Source organism: Chondrus crispus, genomic scaffold (assembly GCF_000350225.1).
Source record: "Chondrus crispus Stackhouse genomic scaffold, scaffold_47, whole genome shotgun sequence".
NCBI classification, from domain to species: Eukaryota; Rhodophyta; class Florideophyceae; order Gigartinales; family Gigartinaceae; genus Chondrus; species Chondrus crispus.
The window spans coordinates 112,841-130,348 of record NW_005179373.1 but is presented as its reverse complement, the minus strand read 5'-3'; positions in this window follow the sequence as shown (position 1 = coordinate 130,348).

The following is a 17,508-nucleotide window of genomic DNA, read 5'->3' as shown; positions in this document are numbered from 1 at the left end:
TTATTTTCTGGATGCACCCATCGAATGTATCCTTCAAGGGTACAATCAGGTTGTTCAAACAGTCATCCTCATGCATTGCACTTTCCGCAGCACAAATGCAACCCTTCGTGATTTCCAAGACTAAGCCCAGAGCCCGCCCTGCACCTTCCATTGTTATTGGCTGCTTACGTTTTGTTTTGCTGTTAGAAAAACAAGTTGCGATATCGTATATTTATATACCCTTCCACGAGGGCTTAAACTGGGACAGGGGCTTAATTTGGGACGTTCTAGTAAATGGCCGGCAGTGCCAGCATGGCATAAGTTTCACCCTCTATATTTCTCCCAAGTGTTCTCCAGCGAATGGGTCTCTCAAGTAAAGGCAACGTCGCTGGCACAAAGAGCGTGAAATTCAAATCACAGCCATCCTAGCAGTCCACTGTCCTGCAATTTGCGAAGAGCATCAAGACTGAACATGACATAAAATGCCTCCATCAAATTGATGCCTCCATCAATGAGACGCCAATCGGAATTGCACAGACAGCGTACAAGACGTGCTATTCAGGAGAAGATGAGTCGCGATCAGGCTGCTGCTCTCTTGGAAAGGGGGGGTTCTATTCGCAATGTGGCCTCACAATTCAAAATTTCGAAGTCTACAGCCGGCCGACTCGCACATGCTCTCAAAGTGAGTGACACTGAACATCTGTCCAAATTATTAAACCCTCTGGAACATCAGCGTGGCATTGCCACAGTATGAAAACCATCAGAGGCCATTATGGTAAACAAAAAGCTGAAGTTTGCCGCAGAGCACGGATGCGCTGTGGACAGTACAGGAATGAAACAAACGCTTCAAAAAATATGCGCCGACGGCAGAAAGGGCTACATTAACTCTTTACCCTCTGATGCAGCTATAAGGACGTATAGGGCCAAGAACAGGGACCTCACTTATAGAAAGATCGAGAACAGGGATGGAGCTAAACTTAAGGCAGAATCGTTTGAACATGTTATGACTCTCGTCGATCGCCTTAAAGAAATTGAGGCCACACATCCTAATATACTCGAAAGCCCTTTGCATATATGGAATATGGATGAAACACATGTGCATGGTGAATTTGGCAAGCGCGTTAAGGTTTTTGCAGGTCGTTCATCTCATCATGGAGGCTTCACGAAAGTTTTCAAGGAGTCGGAAAAGCATTTGACAGCCGTTTTAGCACGGTCGGCGTCCAGCAAACTGGCTCCCCTTTTTTTGATTGCCGCTGGCAAACATGTTATGGAAGCTTGGACAAAACCACTTCCGAAGGACGAATTTTATGACTCTAAATACGGGCCACATTGGCTGACAAATGAACAAGGGCTTTCTCGTGACACCGTGGTGCGCTACACTGAAAATGGTTCGGTAGATATGAAAACGATGCCTTTCGTTCTAGAGCACATCGATCGCTACGTGCGACAGTTTGTCAAAGCTGAGCAACCATATGTGTTGTTGCTGGAAAGTCATTCATCACGAAAGGGAATTGAGTGGGTACAGCTCGCTGGGGAGCGCAACATTATTTCAATTATTTTACCATCAAACACCACCCACTTCCTTCAGCCTTGTGATAATCAAATCAATAAAACGTTTCAGCAGTCCGTGAGAACTACGCGTGATACACTATTAAGTATGGCAAAAACAAACGTGCATGCTATGCGGTTTAAACCGAAACTGGCAGTTGCGGCTCACACCGGTATTACTGAAGAAAATGTGCGGAATTCTTTTATCAACACAGCACTATGGCCCATGAACTATCGCTTTTGTAATCGCTTCAAAAGTAAAGCAAACAAAGAAGGCGATTGCCGGAAGCGATTGGACGCATTGAACGGATCCAGTACGTGCACTGCAGCAAGGTCGAGGAAACAACGCCAACTTGACAAACACACTATGCAAGAATTTGAAAGTATTATTGGATCTGGAAGCCTTGTTGAGCCCTCTTTGAACCAAATGCTCAATGTCTTGCACGAGCGTGAGGCAGTTGCGTCTATTCTGCGGGGCATCTGCCCGTCTCCGGTCGCCCGCACATCTGGTGCAAGTAGCACCGTGCTCGCATGCGGATTGCCGGCCGAACACCTAACTGCCGCCGCGATGGTGGAGCGCCGCGAACGTAAGACGGACGAGAAGCTCCAATTACAGGACGACAATACCGTGGAAAGGAATCACGGGCTCGCGAGAGGCATTTAAGCATATAATAATATAGATCCTTCCGGTTCGGTTTTAACCCGTCACAGAGGGGGTGTCCACGGTAACGGTAAAATTACAACAACACCAACCTCTCTGCCAGGGCGGCGGTTATGACTCCGGTTGACGGGCGAGTGGAATTGCGACCCCGGAGGGGATAGGGCTCAATGGGCGTACGCTCCAACCACGGGGTGGGACGACCACACTGTGGAGCGTGTGCTTTCGGCCCTCAAGAATAACCCGCACGGGACGATCTGCGTCCTTAAGTTTTTCCTCAATTCTGGCCAAAGGGGTCGCTACCCCCCTTTACTCTGGGGGCGTACTGCCTCGGTCCCTAAGTACGTCGAGTCGACGTACGTCGGACCTCCGGCGGCCGGGCAGTACAGCAGTGATCCACTTCTACCTTGGATCACTACAGTGGAGTACCTCTACTGTACTCCACCGGGGAGTAATCTGTACAGCGGCACACGTGTCTGTGCTTCTGCCACCTGTACCCGTGGCAGAGCGCGCACCACGTGTGCTAGCTGGGACTCCCCCGGGTGACACTCCTATTACACTAATTTTTACGCCCCCACAGTTGGACCTCCAAGTCCACTGTACCCTATCGGGACGTAATACATACGGCGGTACACGTGGCCATTCCGCCGCCACCTGTCACCCTTGGCGGTCCGTGCCCCCCATGTACAAGCTGAGTTATCCCCTGCCTTTCCAGTATCGTTTGATCACCCCTACGGGATCTCCCTCCGGGTGGTTACGTTTACCGACTCCGGTCGGTATCCGTTCTCCCACAAACCAAATAAAAGTTGGCTGAAGGTAAGAAAAGGAAGGCGGAGGACCGTGCCCGTAAAATTTCGGCAAACATGGCAAAGGAACAACTTCAGGCTTCCGAGAAGCGGGTTTGTAGTGCAATATGGGGCTCTACAGGGGGGTGGAAAGAATGGAAAATAATTGGATATGACAAGTAGTCCGGGTTGGGGGACACAGGTGTGAATAATTGCACAGTTTTGATTTTTAATTATTTTATTTTATTTAGTTAATTTGTTAGCATTAATTTTGCTGACACTAGATTAGATCTAGGATCTAGCGCCGCGGGCTACTGTGTTGGCTCCGGCCGGGCGATATATACCTTAGCCCACTGGCCACCAAGTCAGTAAAGGTAACCCGAGTTGCCCGGAGTTGAATGTCGCCTTTGTCGAAGTCCGTCTCTACCAAGACGCTCCCTTTTACCTAAGCCTACGGCATCCTTCACCGCCCGGGGGTCCCATTCCTTTTCCTTATCCTTTTTTCCTTTTCTATCTCTACATCTATTTTTCCCTTAATTGTGTTGGTTCCATTGGAGTCGGTTGCGACCGATCCGGTGTAGGTGTTTTAGCCATCGGGCAACACATTGTGTAGCGCTGCTACTGTTTCAAGTTCCGTAAGAAGGCTGCCGTAACGACGCCCCCGTCGAAGGTCTTACTGTATAAGACAGAGTTGGTACCGCCTACCGCGATTGCGATCGCGCTGGTGAGGGTGTTTTTAGCCATCGGGCAACACGTCGGTAGTAGCGTTGCTACATGGTTACGATCCCATCGGGTAGTGCTGAACAAGCCCCCGTCGAAGACCTTGAATTATACCAAAGGTGCTGAAGACGCTCTTCGAGCATTGGCCTTACAACCCAGCGAACCGCGGTTACATTCTCGTAGACAAGCCCAACCCGCACTCGTCGAGCACTGTAGCATAAACCCCCGGTCGCGTTGGGGGTTTAGATGTGGTTCTTCGAAGACCTGTGTACGCGAGAGAAGACAAAAACACACACACCAGAAAAGAACGCGGGCGGTGGTAGCGTGGTAGAGCGGTGGGGAGCGGACGCGAACACAGTACGCGGTAGAGCGGTTCGACGCGCTCGACGCCCCGGGGCGGCGCTAGTTAGCGTTCTAGCACCGACGGGCGGAGGCGGATCCAGCTCGCGCGCGTACGTTCGCGACCGCTACCCGCGATAGTTTCTAGTTAACGAGCTCGCGTTAAGAGAACGCGTTTAGAATAAGCGGACGGGGTTAGACCTGCCGTGGAGGATCTGGTACCAAGCCCGTGCTTGTCCTTGTCCTTCCTCCGCCGCCGGTCGCCCTGTCATTTAATATACAAGTAAATAATCTATCATAACATATACTACAGTATCCAGGTAGCGCCTTACACGGTAAGCTCGCGCGCCTTACTCCGGATCGTCACGCTGTACACGTGCACAGCGAGCAGCAAGCGCGTACTTACAGGCGCGGGTGTGCGCGCTGTAATGCATTTTTGCGGGAGTACAGTAGTCGCCCCGCGCGTTCAAATAACGTCCTCGCGATTATGCTACAGAGCCCCCCCTCAAGGGTGAACGTCCGCGTTCACTCTTTTGGTAGCGCGCGGGGGGAGGAGGGTTATAGTACACGACAGCAATTCGAGTCCTCATGCGTACCCACCACGCGTGCTCTCCCACTCTCGCAATCCGAGGGAACGGGAGGCAGCCGGTCGGATGCGGCTTCCAAACGTTTGTTTCGGGGATAATGCCCGACGTGCGTGAGACTGTGAGGATACAGGTTTTCTGTGTCAGTCGGTGAGGAAGTAGAGCCCTGCCCTTGCAGTTAGTAGCGCCGGGGTGAGGTCGCGCGGCCGCTCTTACAGAATAAGCGAGGTGGGGATGCGGTGGTACGCGTGACCGACGCGAAGGGGAGGAGCGGTAGTCATGAGAGCCGCAGCGGGGCGATGGCTAACGGTCGCTGGCTCGAGGTCTCCCCCTTCTTAGGCCTGGTACCCTTGCAACGGGCGAGCGGAGGTGGCCTTGTGGAGCATGGCGCGTCTCCTCCGGATCGTACTGTGCCTCGGGCGACCCCAATCGCGACGCCCTTTACAGCGCCCGCGATGACGCGTTCACCTGGAAGCTTATGCGCACCCGCCATACGCGAACGCGTGCCGGTGGGGTACAAATTTGCCCTCGATTTTTTTTGGTTCTTCAATATCCACAACGGCGGCTGGTGTGTTTTCCGGCCGCGCGCCGCAGTCCCTGCCGTGCCCCTGGTTCCACCCCTCGTACCAACAGTGTCCCAGCCAATTCGGGAGGCTGAAGTGCGCTTCCTTCAAGTTCCCCTACGCGAAGTCGCGGTCATACCCGAGCTCTCTCGAGCCCTTGGTAAATTACGGGACCGCGCCTGGTCGGTCGGCGAGCTACTGACGACGTTGTCGACCTGGTTCTTGGCGCGGACGGAGGACGCACACCCGCCGCGGTGGCGAATGCGATCGTCTATCGTCTGAGTTGCAGCGCATCACGGAGGAACTGCAGCGATCCCGGGAAGACTGTCTCCAGCGTTTGGACGCGTACGAGCGTGCATGCGTTGACCGCGATCGGTACCGCAGGGAGCGTGACGCGCTCCGCAGCAGTAGGGCGACGTCCTCTCGCGAGGGTGGTGCTCTCCCTCCAAACCCCACTGCCGTACGTCGGGAGCCAATCCGCGACCCGTACGCGCATATCCCGAGCTACGCCGAGGTGAACGAGGTCCCTCGTCACCCCAGCTACTGCCCCCCGAATCCCTATGAAGCGGGCTCGGCAGGCGCCGTCGGCAAGGCCGATCCTTGACTACGTGGCCCCGTCATCCCTCAGTAAAGCGGTTAGCGCGTGGATGACAACGGTAAAGGCATCTCTTCCCTTTCTTGCGTTATAAACCGGGTCATTAATAGATCTCCGACGACAAGAAGCCCCGCGTGACTTATGACCAATCCCAATGTTCTGGCGTGTTCCTGCGGTCGATTTGGGGGAGGAAAGCTCCGTTCCTTCTCTTTCGCCCGTGTCTGTCTCCTCATTCTCTGCGCCAGCTGTCCGGAGCGACGCAAAAAGGAGATACTTGCCGTGGGAGGTTTGTGGGCGGCGCAGGCATGCACGCCCTGAGCGATCGGCAGGCCGGTGGGTCTCCAATCTGCTCTCCCACGCATTTTCGTCATTCGCGACGGCGGCTTGTATATCGTCGTTCAGCGCCCCGTATCACTGCCTCAACCGATCGCCAGGCTCTCACAGTTCCGCTCACCGGGGCAATACCCCAAGACTGATCCTTCACCGTATACCTTGGTTTTCTGCCGATAGGTAGGCGTACGTGCTCATGGCTACAGTAACGAATGACTTTCTCGCCTTTTGAATCATGTCCATTCCTCCTTGCTCTCTCCACACCGCCGAAGCGGTCCCCCCCATCTTGTCATTGCAGACAAGGCGCGATGTTCGTACGCAGATAACAGTGATCCCTCGGGGGGCTTAGATCTCGAACCGTAGAGGCGGGCGTCGCGCCACGTGAGCGGTGTATACGCTCCTCCGGCTTTCTGCGAGCTGACCTCCCCGTTCTCCCCGGCATATTTTTTTGTGAGTGTCAAACACCGTACTCTGCAGCAAAACGCGATCACGCTCCCATTGCAAATCGCCACCCTCGCCTTCCTTCTGGCTTCCATCAGTAACAACGGTCTTCTAGGTCGAAACTAAGTCGCCCCGTCGCGATACTCCAAGGCTTGAAAACCCTTTCGCGCGCGTTTATGTCCGCGAAGCGACGGGTCGTTCGTTCCCTCCGCGGTCGATAATTATGCGACCAAGAATAGGTTTCGCGCCCCGGTCAGTTTTAGCACAGGGGTTGCCTCTGCGTGGGTATCGCTGACCCGACCGAGAGGGGCGTGGGTCCCCACATGAATTCTTTCTGGCTGCGCGTGTTGTACGGGATCTTTGACCCTCCGATATTCTCTTTTGCGGTTACGGGTCGCGATCGTCAACCTCGCCTGCCCAGTTATAGCAGACCCCGTGACTTGTAATTTTCTGCCGTGAAGAGGGGCGCGTGGTCGTGTGCGAGAGGTACTAATGTATCAGGGCCGACAATGGTACCGGGTTGGGGGTCGTCCTATGCCGTGACCAGAGCTTCGTCCGCGACACGACGTTTACTTCCTTGATCACGCGCGGCGAGCACGACGTTTCTTGCGGTGTCCGTGGGTCTTTCCCACTGCGCGAGCGGTACGCGATCTTCTTGCAGCGTTCCCCTGATCTCTTCCACAGCCATTTGGCCTTGCTCCTGGTGTTGATTCTCCTTTTGGTCGTCGCGCGACAGTCTTCTGGTTCTTCTCTTCTCTTCCCGTTGTTCATGCCCCAAGGGTGTAGACGTAACTCATATTGGTTGTCGCGCGACGGTCTTCTGCTCTTCGCCTCTCTGGGGGGGGTCGCGCACGCAGTTCGCAGGAAAAAGAAGTTCAGTATGTCTCGTGGCGCCACGGTGATTGACGGTCGCGGTAGGGTCGCGGCAAGGGGCCCCGAGTTGCGCTAAAGTCGCATGCTCTGCTCTTGTGCGCGCGATCGAGTCGCGTCCTTCGCGATCGCTTCATGTCCGTGCGCTCATGGTCCGTCCCCATGGCGCCGCGTTCACGGAGGGTAGGGGGAGCCGTTTGCTGATGGGGCGTCCCATGATGGCTTCTAATTGCGTGTTCATCGTGCGGCACGTGCCGCATGGACCCCGGTACGATGGGCGCGTACAGTAGGGGTACTTTTTCCGTTAATTTTGGTGTTGCTCCCGACGGCTATTCAAGCACTGTACGGCGTGGCCTGCATGCCCATCCCGTAGCGCACGTCATCCCAGCCATTTTTTTTCTTAATTTTTCCCTCATTTTTTCGATTATTTTTCTTTCTGCGACGGCGGCGTCCCCACTGTATGCAAGCGTACAGTGTTGCTGCTCCGCCGCTTATCAGTTCGCGATTTGTTGCACCGTCTCGCGTCCCGCCATGAGGTGACCCGTACCTCTTGCGCACGTTCTATGTGCCCTGCATTCGCGTACGTATATCCGTGTGGCAACGCGTGGTGCCCTCGCTCGCCTGTTTGGGATGGGATGCCCGAGGCATATTCTGCGCTCCAGTGTTTTGCGCGACAGCTTGACAGCAAGTGGACGTCGTGGCTCCGCCGGGGAGGAGGTCGAGAGGGCGCCCCTAATGCGGTCTGAGGGGACGAGTTCCGGAGCCCCTTTTCGCGGTGTGTCGGCGCGTATGCGCTGTGCTTCTTGCTGTGTTCGCGGAAGGTGTCCTTGTCTTGTGGAGTTGCAGTTTCTCCCCTGTTATGTCTGAGGCCCCACTGCTGCCCCTCCTCCCGTGTGTTATTCCGACGTCGAACGTCTCGTTTGCGCGTTCGGTACGGGATCTTCGACCTTCTCGTTTTTGCGAATACAGTCCGCGTTCGTCCGCCTCGCACGATCGGTTGCCCTGAGTCATGTGACTCCTTAATTTCCGGCCCTAACGAGGTATGCGTGTCCTTTGGCTCTTGCGAGTTAATACTGAGCGCGGTAGTCCAGAAGCAGTTGAGGGCGGTTGAGGGCCCCCCCTTAAGGTTGAACGTCCGCGTTCAACTCAGTTGTGAGGTCCCTACCCGTGCGTGCGCGTAGCCGGTTCGCGTAGCGTGAGACGAGTTCCTCGGGGATATGTGACCTTGCGGTCCAGGTGGGCTCTTCGTAGTCTGCCCACTTCACCTGGAACTCTGTAGTCCCATCTTCCATAACGCAATGATTGAGAAGACGGTCCACCGCGAACTGTGTCCCCGCAGTGACCTTGTTGGCCAGGTCACTCGGTGCGGTCGTGCTTGCTCGAGGCGCGTCCGCTGGCGGTGGCGCGTACACACAACGGTCGGCTGACACGCGTTCCGTGACCCCATCGCGATCGATCTTGATGGTACGTTGGTCATTCGCAAGGACGCGGTAGGGTCCCACGGCTGGTGACGCGAGCTTAGTTGATGTCTTCGCCCCATCCGTCGGGTTCAGGTAGACATAATTTTCGGGCTTGACTCGCGTATTTACGCGTCTCACGCGTTTGTCGAAATCGCGTTTCTAGCGAGCCTGCGTTCGTCGCAGGCTGCTATATGCCTTCTGAATTGTCTCGTCCAGTTTCTTGAGGAACTCCGCGCGATGCGTTTTTCTATCCGGAAGGGGCGCGTTCCCCTCCGTCCTTCGAAGCGAAAATTCTGGGGGAGGTCGACTGAGCACAAGCTCGAATGGGGTCGTACGCGTAGACCTGTGTACGTGGGAGTTGTACGCGTAAGTTAATGGCCCCACGTACACATCCCAATCGTCTTGATGTTCGTTGACGTAGTTACGCAACATAGACGCGATGGTACGGTTGTAGCGCTCCACTTGGCCGTTGGTCTGGAGATAGTACGCGGACGTATACAAGTTTGTTATCCCCAGGATCCGGCACGCGCTGTGGAAGAACTTCGCGTTAAACTGAGGTCCATTATCGGACAACAGCGAACGCGGAATGCCGTACTTGAAAACCCACGCGTCACAAAACGCGGTCGCCACTGTGTACGCGGTCACTGTTCTCAACGCGACGACTTGAGTTAACTTTGTGAACCCGTCCGTTATTACCAGAAGGTATTGTTTTCCTCCCTTGGTTTTGGGAAGCAGTCCGAGAATGTCTATCGCAAGGCTCTCCAATGGACGCGTAGCAGGGAACAATCTCAGCCGGTTGAGATGTTTTCGGAGTTTGACGCGATTCTTCGCGCATGTTCGGCATCCGCGTACTGTCGCTGCCACGTCCGCGGCCAAATGTGGCCAGTAATACCTGCGTCGGAGCGCGTGGTACATGCGGTTCTGCCCCGGATGTCCCGCGATCGCGGGGTCATGGCAGAGCCCCAACAGACGCGCGCGTAGTGACTGAGGGACCACCACTTGAATGATTTCAGGATCGTAGGGGTGCTTGCGCTTCAAAACCCCTTGGTGGTTCTCAAAGAACGCGGAGTCGCGACTTTCCGATTGTCTGGCCAGTACAGTTTGGCAGAAATCGTCGACGCGTTGCTCCTCGGCTATCTCCTCCAAGGTGAGAGGGGCCGGCAGGTCGTCCTTTGGAGGAGCAACCTGGGAGCCTGACGCGTCAATTCCTGGTTCTTGAGCGCGTTCAATATCCACCGCGTCGAATTCTTCTATCTCAGCCCATAGGTCGTCGCGTTCCTGTAAAGCCGGGTCTTCTTCGTCGCCCACCGGCCCGTTGCGTGAACGCGCTTTTCTCCTTCTCCCCGCCTTGTTTCGCGTTGTGACGAACACGTGGTCGCTGTTGTGGTCGCATTTCGCGGTACAAGTATGGTCGCGTAATTCGTCTAACACATCGCGTACGGTAGTGCCGTCGAAGGTGGGAATTGTAGTGCAATACGCACCTGAAAAGGGGGGTGAAAAGAAAGGAAAATATTTGGATATGAAAAGTGGTCCGGGTTGGGGGACACACGTGTGAATAATTGCACAGTTTTAATTTTTAATTATTATATTTTATTTAGTTAATTAGTTGGCATTAATTTTGCTGACATTAGATTAGATCTAGGATCTAGCGCCTCGAGCTACTGTAGTGGCTCCGGCGGGGCGATATACACCTTAGCCCTCTGACGACCAAGTCAGTAAAGGTAACCCGAGTTGCCAGAGTCTGATATCGCCTTGGTTGAAGTCCGTCTTCTACAAGACATTCCCTTTAACTACAGATTACTTTATCCTTTGCGCTCGGGGGTCCCCTTTTCCCTTACCAATTTTCCTTTATTTCCCTATCCTAATTTCCCTTAATCTTGAGTTGGTCCCACCTTGTAGGATTGCGATCTGCAACGTGACGTCATTTGCCATCGGGCTTTTGTGTTGGTGCACCAGTGGTGCTTTTCTCAGTGTTGGTTCCATCGGAATCTGTTTACGACCGATCCATTGTTGGTACTTTGCCATCGGGCAGTACGACGGTGTAGTGCTGCTACTTTTTCTTCTTTCCCGACGGGCTACGTTGCGACGTCCCCGTCGAAGACCTTATCAAGGGTATAAGGTGTACAAGGCGCTCTTCGAGCATTGGATTTACGACCCATCGGACCAGGTTTATCTAAACACCGCTCCGAACTCGTCGAGCAGTTGCCTTTACAAGTCTCTACCACCATTTACCGATCCCGGGCTGGGCCCTTCTCTTTGCCCCACCCCATATCAGGGATCCGAGGTACTGCGGGCCGCAAACCCGCTTAAAGAGGACAGGGAGCTTCGAACACTCCGTAGCGCTGTGCCGTTGGCAGTTGTTGTTTTTGTTGCTGTTGTTTGTGTTGGACCGTCGGACCTTGGTCCCTGCCTGACAGGCGCGTTGCACTACAGGAATGTCGTCATCCACCTCGACGGCCTTCCGAGGATCTTCGGCGGTCCTTGGGGAAATGAGACGCGACAGCGCGTCGGATACTTGATGAACGCGTCCAGGTCTGTATTGGATGGTGAAGTCATACTCCGCTATCCGTAGTCGCCAACGGGTCAGTGGGCCGGTGCTTCCTGTGAGGGACATCAGCCATCGTAACGCGTCATGGTCTGTCCTCACGGTAAATTTGGTTCCCTCAATGTAAGGCCGTAGTATGCGGGCGGCCCACACTACGGCGAAACATTCGCGCTCAGTCGCACTGTAGTTCCGTTCACTATCGTTGAGGGAATACGATCAATAGCCGACGGGACGCCAATCGTTGGTCCCGTCGTGCTCTTGTAAAAGCGTGAACCCCAGTTGATACGCGCTCGCGTCAGTATCAATCATATACGGCCGTCCGGATTTCGGGAGCGCGAGAATTGGGGGCGCGATCATCCGCGCCTTGAGCTCTTCGAACGCTTGAACCTGAGCCGCGGTCGGGTTATCGTAGTCCGGATCCGCGTCCTTCCGCGTCATATCGGTGAGGGGGCGCGCGATTTTCGCGAACCCCTGCACAAAGCGGCGGTAGACATTACATGCGCCGAGAATTGACCTGACTTGTGTCAACGTTCGGGGAAATGTAAATGTTTTGAACGCGAGCGCGGCGGTTTCTGCCACGCTCAACTTCCCTGGAGATATCACATGCCCTAGGTAGTGTACGCGTGGCTGAAAGAAGCTGCATTTCTTCAACTTGAGAGAAATGCCGGCGCTTCTCAAAAGTCCCAAGACCGCTTCCAAATGTTTCGCGTGCTCCGCGTGCGTACGCGAAAAGACGATAACTTCGTCTAGATACACTAGGCAAATCTTCCATCGTACGCGTGATAGAATTATGTCCAGCGCGCGTTCAAAAGTGGCTGGAGCTCCGCGTAACCCGAATGGCATCCGCAAATGTCGGAAGGTTCCCATATGGGTGGTAAAGGTGGTTTTGTCGCAGTCTTCCGGCGCGACCGGAATCTGCCAATATCCTGAGTTACAGTCCAGCGTAGTGAACACAGCAGCGTCCCCCAATGAATCAATACAGTGGCCCATACGCGGAAGCGGATACGAATCCGCCAGCGTTTTCGCGTTGAAGCGACGGTAGTCCACACAGAAGCGTATACTACCGTCCTTCTTTGGGACAACGACGACCGGGGACGCCCACTCCGTATTCGCGGGCTCTATCACTCCCGCGTTCAACATTTTCTTCACTTCTTCCGCAACCATTTCGCGCATCGCGGGCCCTTTGCGGTAGGGCATGGCGCGTATCGGCTTCGTGCCGGGCTCAAGTGGGATGCGGTGTTCCGTCGCTCGGATCATTCCGAGCGACCCGCTCCACAAACTTGATTGTTCGCGTAGCATCTCAAGCACCTGTACGCGTAATTTCTCATCCTTGACATGTGATAGATCAATCTCCTTTTCCCAATGTTCCGCGTCCGACTTGGTATCCTTATATTGTACGCGTCCGGTATCTTTCGCGAAATTTTGGTACCCCGCGTGCTCTTCGTCCGCGTTCTTGTTCGCGTTCTTATTCGCGGTGGAGTCAGGCCGTCCTGCTCCTAATTTTCCTTCTTGGCCGTCCAAGTTGGAAATGTGCAATGCGTGCGCGATCTCCTCGGCCACCCCACGCTCCGGCGTCAGGATGGCAAGAGGGTTCCGTTTCGCGTATCCGACGACTGTATGTTTTGGCAGTCGTCTTACCTGACGCGAAAAATTCGCGACCATAACCTCGAAGACCTGGTTTGGTAGCACTTACGCGACACCGTTGGTCAGCCGCACCCCGTGGCGGTGCTGCAGCGACGGCTTCGGCTCCAAAAGTACCAAGCCTCTCCCCGCTGTCGTAACGCGAACGCGAACTTGGGACAAAGCGGGGACATTTACCCAGCGCGCGACCCGAATCGGGTGCTTGGTTTCTTCGCGTACTTCTGCGCGGTTTGTCTCGCGTGCATGTCGCCTTGTAGGAGGAGACGGCTCCTCCTTCGCGTTATCGATCGCCACGGCGCCCTCATGCCGGAGCTCGAGCCTCTGGGCTTCTATGTCGATGCTCCGGACATGCGCGTCAATGAACGCGGTGCCCAGAAGCACGGGAACAGCCAGTTGGTCCGCGAAGACGAACGGGACTCGGAACATCGTGTTCCAAATCCGGACAACCAAGCGGACCACTGCGCTCAGCCTCAACGGGTTGCTGTTTGCTCCGGCCAACCTTGGCAATGGCACGTCGCGCATTGTGTGTCGGGTCCAATCGGGAGGAAGGTCGGCCTTCCTCACCAGGTTGTAGCCAGAACACGTATCGACGGCGATAGTGTACGGCTTGAACGCGTTCTTCTCAGTAGCTATCGATCCCAATATATTGTAGATCTTGGACGTCATCAGACAGACGACGCCCTCGAAGATCTTAGGCGGGGCCGTTCTCTCCAGATCATTTCGCTTTGGGCGTCGGCGTCGCGTCTTGCCCCTTCTTCGCGTTCTTCTTCCCTGGCCGTCAGAGTCCGGGGCCTCGCGTTCGTCTTTCGGCCCTTGACTCCTTGGGCCCAAGGAGGGGCCCACGCGCTTTTCACGCGTTACTTCTTCACGCGGCGCGTTCTCGACGCGCACGTCGCGTTCTTCTTCTTGCACCGGGCTCTCGCTGGCCCTGGTGCCTTCACGGCGGATCCGTGGCATCCGACCTCCGGCGGTCGGGAGATATTCGCGTTCGTAGGGTGGTACCGGGCTTACGGAAGTCGCGGTAATTTCGCGTTTGTTAAATACTTGTTTTTGCACCGGACCGGTGGGAGTCTCGGTGACTTCGTGTTGCGGCGAGGGGAATATTATCGGTAAATATTCATGTCGCCCTTGATAGGGGTATATGGACGGGTCGGGGGTATAAGAGCGAGACGGTTCACGTGACCGCGTAAACGTGACCGCCTTTACGGGTTTTTTGAGCTACCTGAACTATCCGTGCTAGTCGCGCCGCTATCTGTAGCCAACGCTGCTCCGGACCTCCGTTCGAGTGGCTGGCTTGGACCTACTCACTCTGGAGCGGCAGCATCCGCGAAGTACTCGGGTACCTCGCGGGGTTGATTTTCAACGTTCGGACGTTGTAAAATCTGGGGGGCAGCGAGAGTCGGCTCTCGCTCGCTTTCCTGTAGGGGCAGGGGATACGGATCCCCTGCCCAGTCCTGGAGGTACATTATCGCGTTCTGTACCCCCGTCGGCAATCTGGACCGACTGCGTTCTCCTCCTCCATCTTGACGCGGGTATCGCGTGTCGGCTTGTCGGAAATCGCGTTGTTCGCGCCTGTATCCTCCTCCGCGAGGGACGAAACGGACGCCTCCTCCGGGGCGATTCGCGTGGCCCGAACGCGGACCACGGTCACCAGCGACCGACTGTTGGAGGAGGTTCCTCATCCCTGGACGCGTTTGTAGTTGGTACCGGTAGTTTCGATACGCGGTAAACATCCGCTGCTCCGGAGCGAGGAAGTGGCACGCGTACATGGCATGGCCGTGCGTTCTGCACAGCTAGCAGACGTACGCGCTCCCGTCGGCTGAGGCGAAGGTCGCCGCCTGACGAGCCTCTTCCTCGGTGAGCCGGGGAACACAGGAGGGTATGCGTCCCCCTCCTTGACGCGAAATGTCCAATTCCGCGATGCGGTGGTCCGGACCACCTATCCCCGCTGGGGTATGCCCGAACGCGGTGGCAAAGCTGCCCGTGGTCTCCGTCGACGCCGGCGTTGACGGCCGGCCTCCTGTAGCCTCCCCGCCTCTCATGACAAGGACGGGGTCAGCTTCCCAATCCTCCTCGTTAACGTGGAGGGCTGACGCGGGGGAGCTCGTCGCGTTCGACCTGGCGACTCTCCCTCCCCTCGCTGCCGGTTTCGGGTCCAGCAGCGGTAGTCCGCGTCGGGCGCGAAACGTGGTTCCTTCTGCGGTCGCGATGCGTCTGACAATTGACAGGTCCGTCTTGTGGTTCGCGGGCAACCTCTGGACGGTCTCTGCCACCGCTGCTCGCGTCACGGGAGCCAATCCGCGTACAAAATAATGAGCCAAGGCTTGCTCCGTAAATACCGCGGTGCACTTGAACGCGTTCGATTCGAGCCTATCCGCGAACGCGTTTTCCGTCTCGTGCGGCTTCTGAGGAGCCGACGCGACGGTATCGTGCGCTACCCCCAGTACGTCATCAGTGGGGTAGCGCTTGATGAATTGATTAATAAGCCCAGGCCAGCTCACATCGTCATAGAGCTGGCCTGCGCGGATTCCGCGCATAGTGTAGCTTGTATATAATCTTTTCGCGTCGCGTTCGAGAAAATGCGCGAGGACGGGAATTGCGACCCCTTCCGTCAGATGTTCCGAATTGAACGTGATGCGCACATCTTTCAGGAAGGGGAGTAATTCAATCGCGTTCGTTCCATCGAAATTGCGCATCGTGGGACGAATCCCACGACAACGCTGCACATATTTCGCGATTCGCCCCTCGTCCCCTGACGTGACGAGGGTCGAGACGTTGTCCAGGCGATACATCCGGTAATTAGCTACGGAGCTAAATTCCTGTATCATCGTGTGGACCGCCTCGACCACGGGGGCCGCGGGGCCGAATGTGCCAAATGGGGTCACCGGTAGCGTACAGACGTCTACCGGGCCCCGACGCGTAGTGAGATCCTGGGGCTGATAGCCGCCCCACCGGGGATCAAAAGCGAGAATCGCTTCTCTCGATCCCCGGGTGGTATCCCCGCGTCTAGTCTCGTCCGCGTAAGGTACGCGAACCGTCTGCCCCATGTCTCCGGCGACATGCGGCAGGGCTTGGGTTTCGGACGCGAAAGTTGCGTCCATCCTTGTTTGATCTCCGCATGCGGGCCGACTGGTGTCACCACCAGCCGGCTCCAAATCTTGAGCGCCGGACGCGTTCGGAGGTACAGTACCACCGGGCCCTAACGGTGGGGCTCCGGGTGACGTCTCCGTCGGGGTACGTTCCATTTGACGAACGCGTCGGCCTCTAGAATTTAACTGCGCGGTCACATGGGCAAACGCGCGCATCTGTTCCGCGGAAGGAAAAGGTCTCGCGTCAGTACGTCCCGCAGAGGCCGTCCCCTCGGGGCGGCCTTCCCCGAACTCGTCGGGGGAGTCGAGACGCGATTCCTCGACGAGCACCAGTCGACTCTGCAGTTGATGGACTAGTGCTCGGAGGTTACCCATAGACTGGGAGACGCGTTCAAACCTCCCTTCGCGAAGGGATCGTAGTTCTTCCAAGCAACGCGAATATACCGCGTCGGTTACGTCGATCCGAAGCGCGGTCCGGACCTCCTCAATATACGTCGCGATCCGGTCATACATCGCGCGTGCGCGGCCTTCTGATAATTCAGGCGACGGTTCGCGGTCACTGAGACCTGCGGCACCGCCGCCGAATGGGACGCGGAGCGCGGCTGACTCAGAGGTGCGGAACGCGGTTGACTCCATATTCGCTGGCTCGGATTGAATTGAGGGGTCGGATCTTTCTTCCATTTCGACGCGTGCGGACGCGGACTCGAACGATAGTCTTCTCGCGATAATCGGGTGGCCTTCTAGGTCGGGAGACCAATGTAGCATAAACCCCCGGTCGCGTTGGGAGTTTAGATGTGGTTCTTCGAAGACCTGTGTACGCGAGAGAAGACAAAAACACACACACCAGAAAAGAACGCGGGCGGTGGTAGCGTGGTAGAGCGGTGGGGAGCGGACGCGAACACAGTACGCGGTAGAGCGGTTCGACGCGCTCGACGCCCCGGGGCGGCGCTAGTTAGCGTTCTAGCACCGACGGGCGGAGGCGGATCCAGCTCGCGCGCGTACGTTCGCGACCGCTACCCGCGATAGTTTCTAGTTAACGAGCTCGCGTTAAGAGAACGCGTTTAGAATAAGCGGACGGGGTTAGACCTGCCGTGGAGGATCTGGTACCAAGCCCGTGCTTGTCCTTGTCCTTCCTCCGCCGCCGGTCGCCCTGTCATTTAATATACAAGTAAATAATCTATCATAACATATACTACAGTATCCAGGTAGCGCCTTACACGGTAAGCTCGCGCGCCTTACTCCGGATCGTCACGCTGTACACGTGCACAGCGAGCAGCAAGCGCGTACTTACAGGCGCGGGTGTGCGCGCTGTAATGCATTTTTGCGGGAGTACAGTAGTCGCCCCGCGCGTTCAAATAACG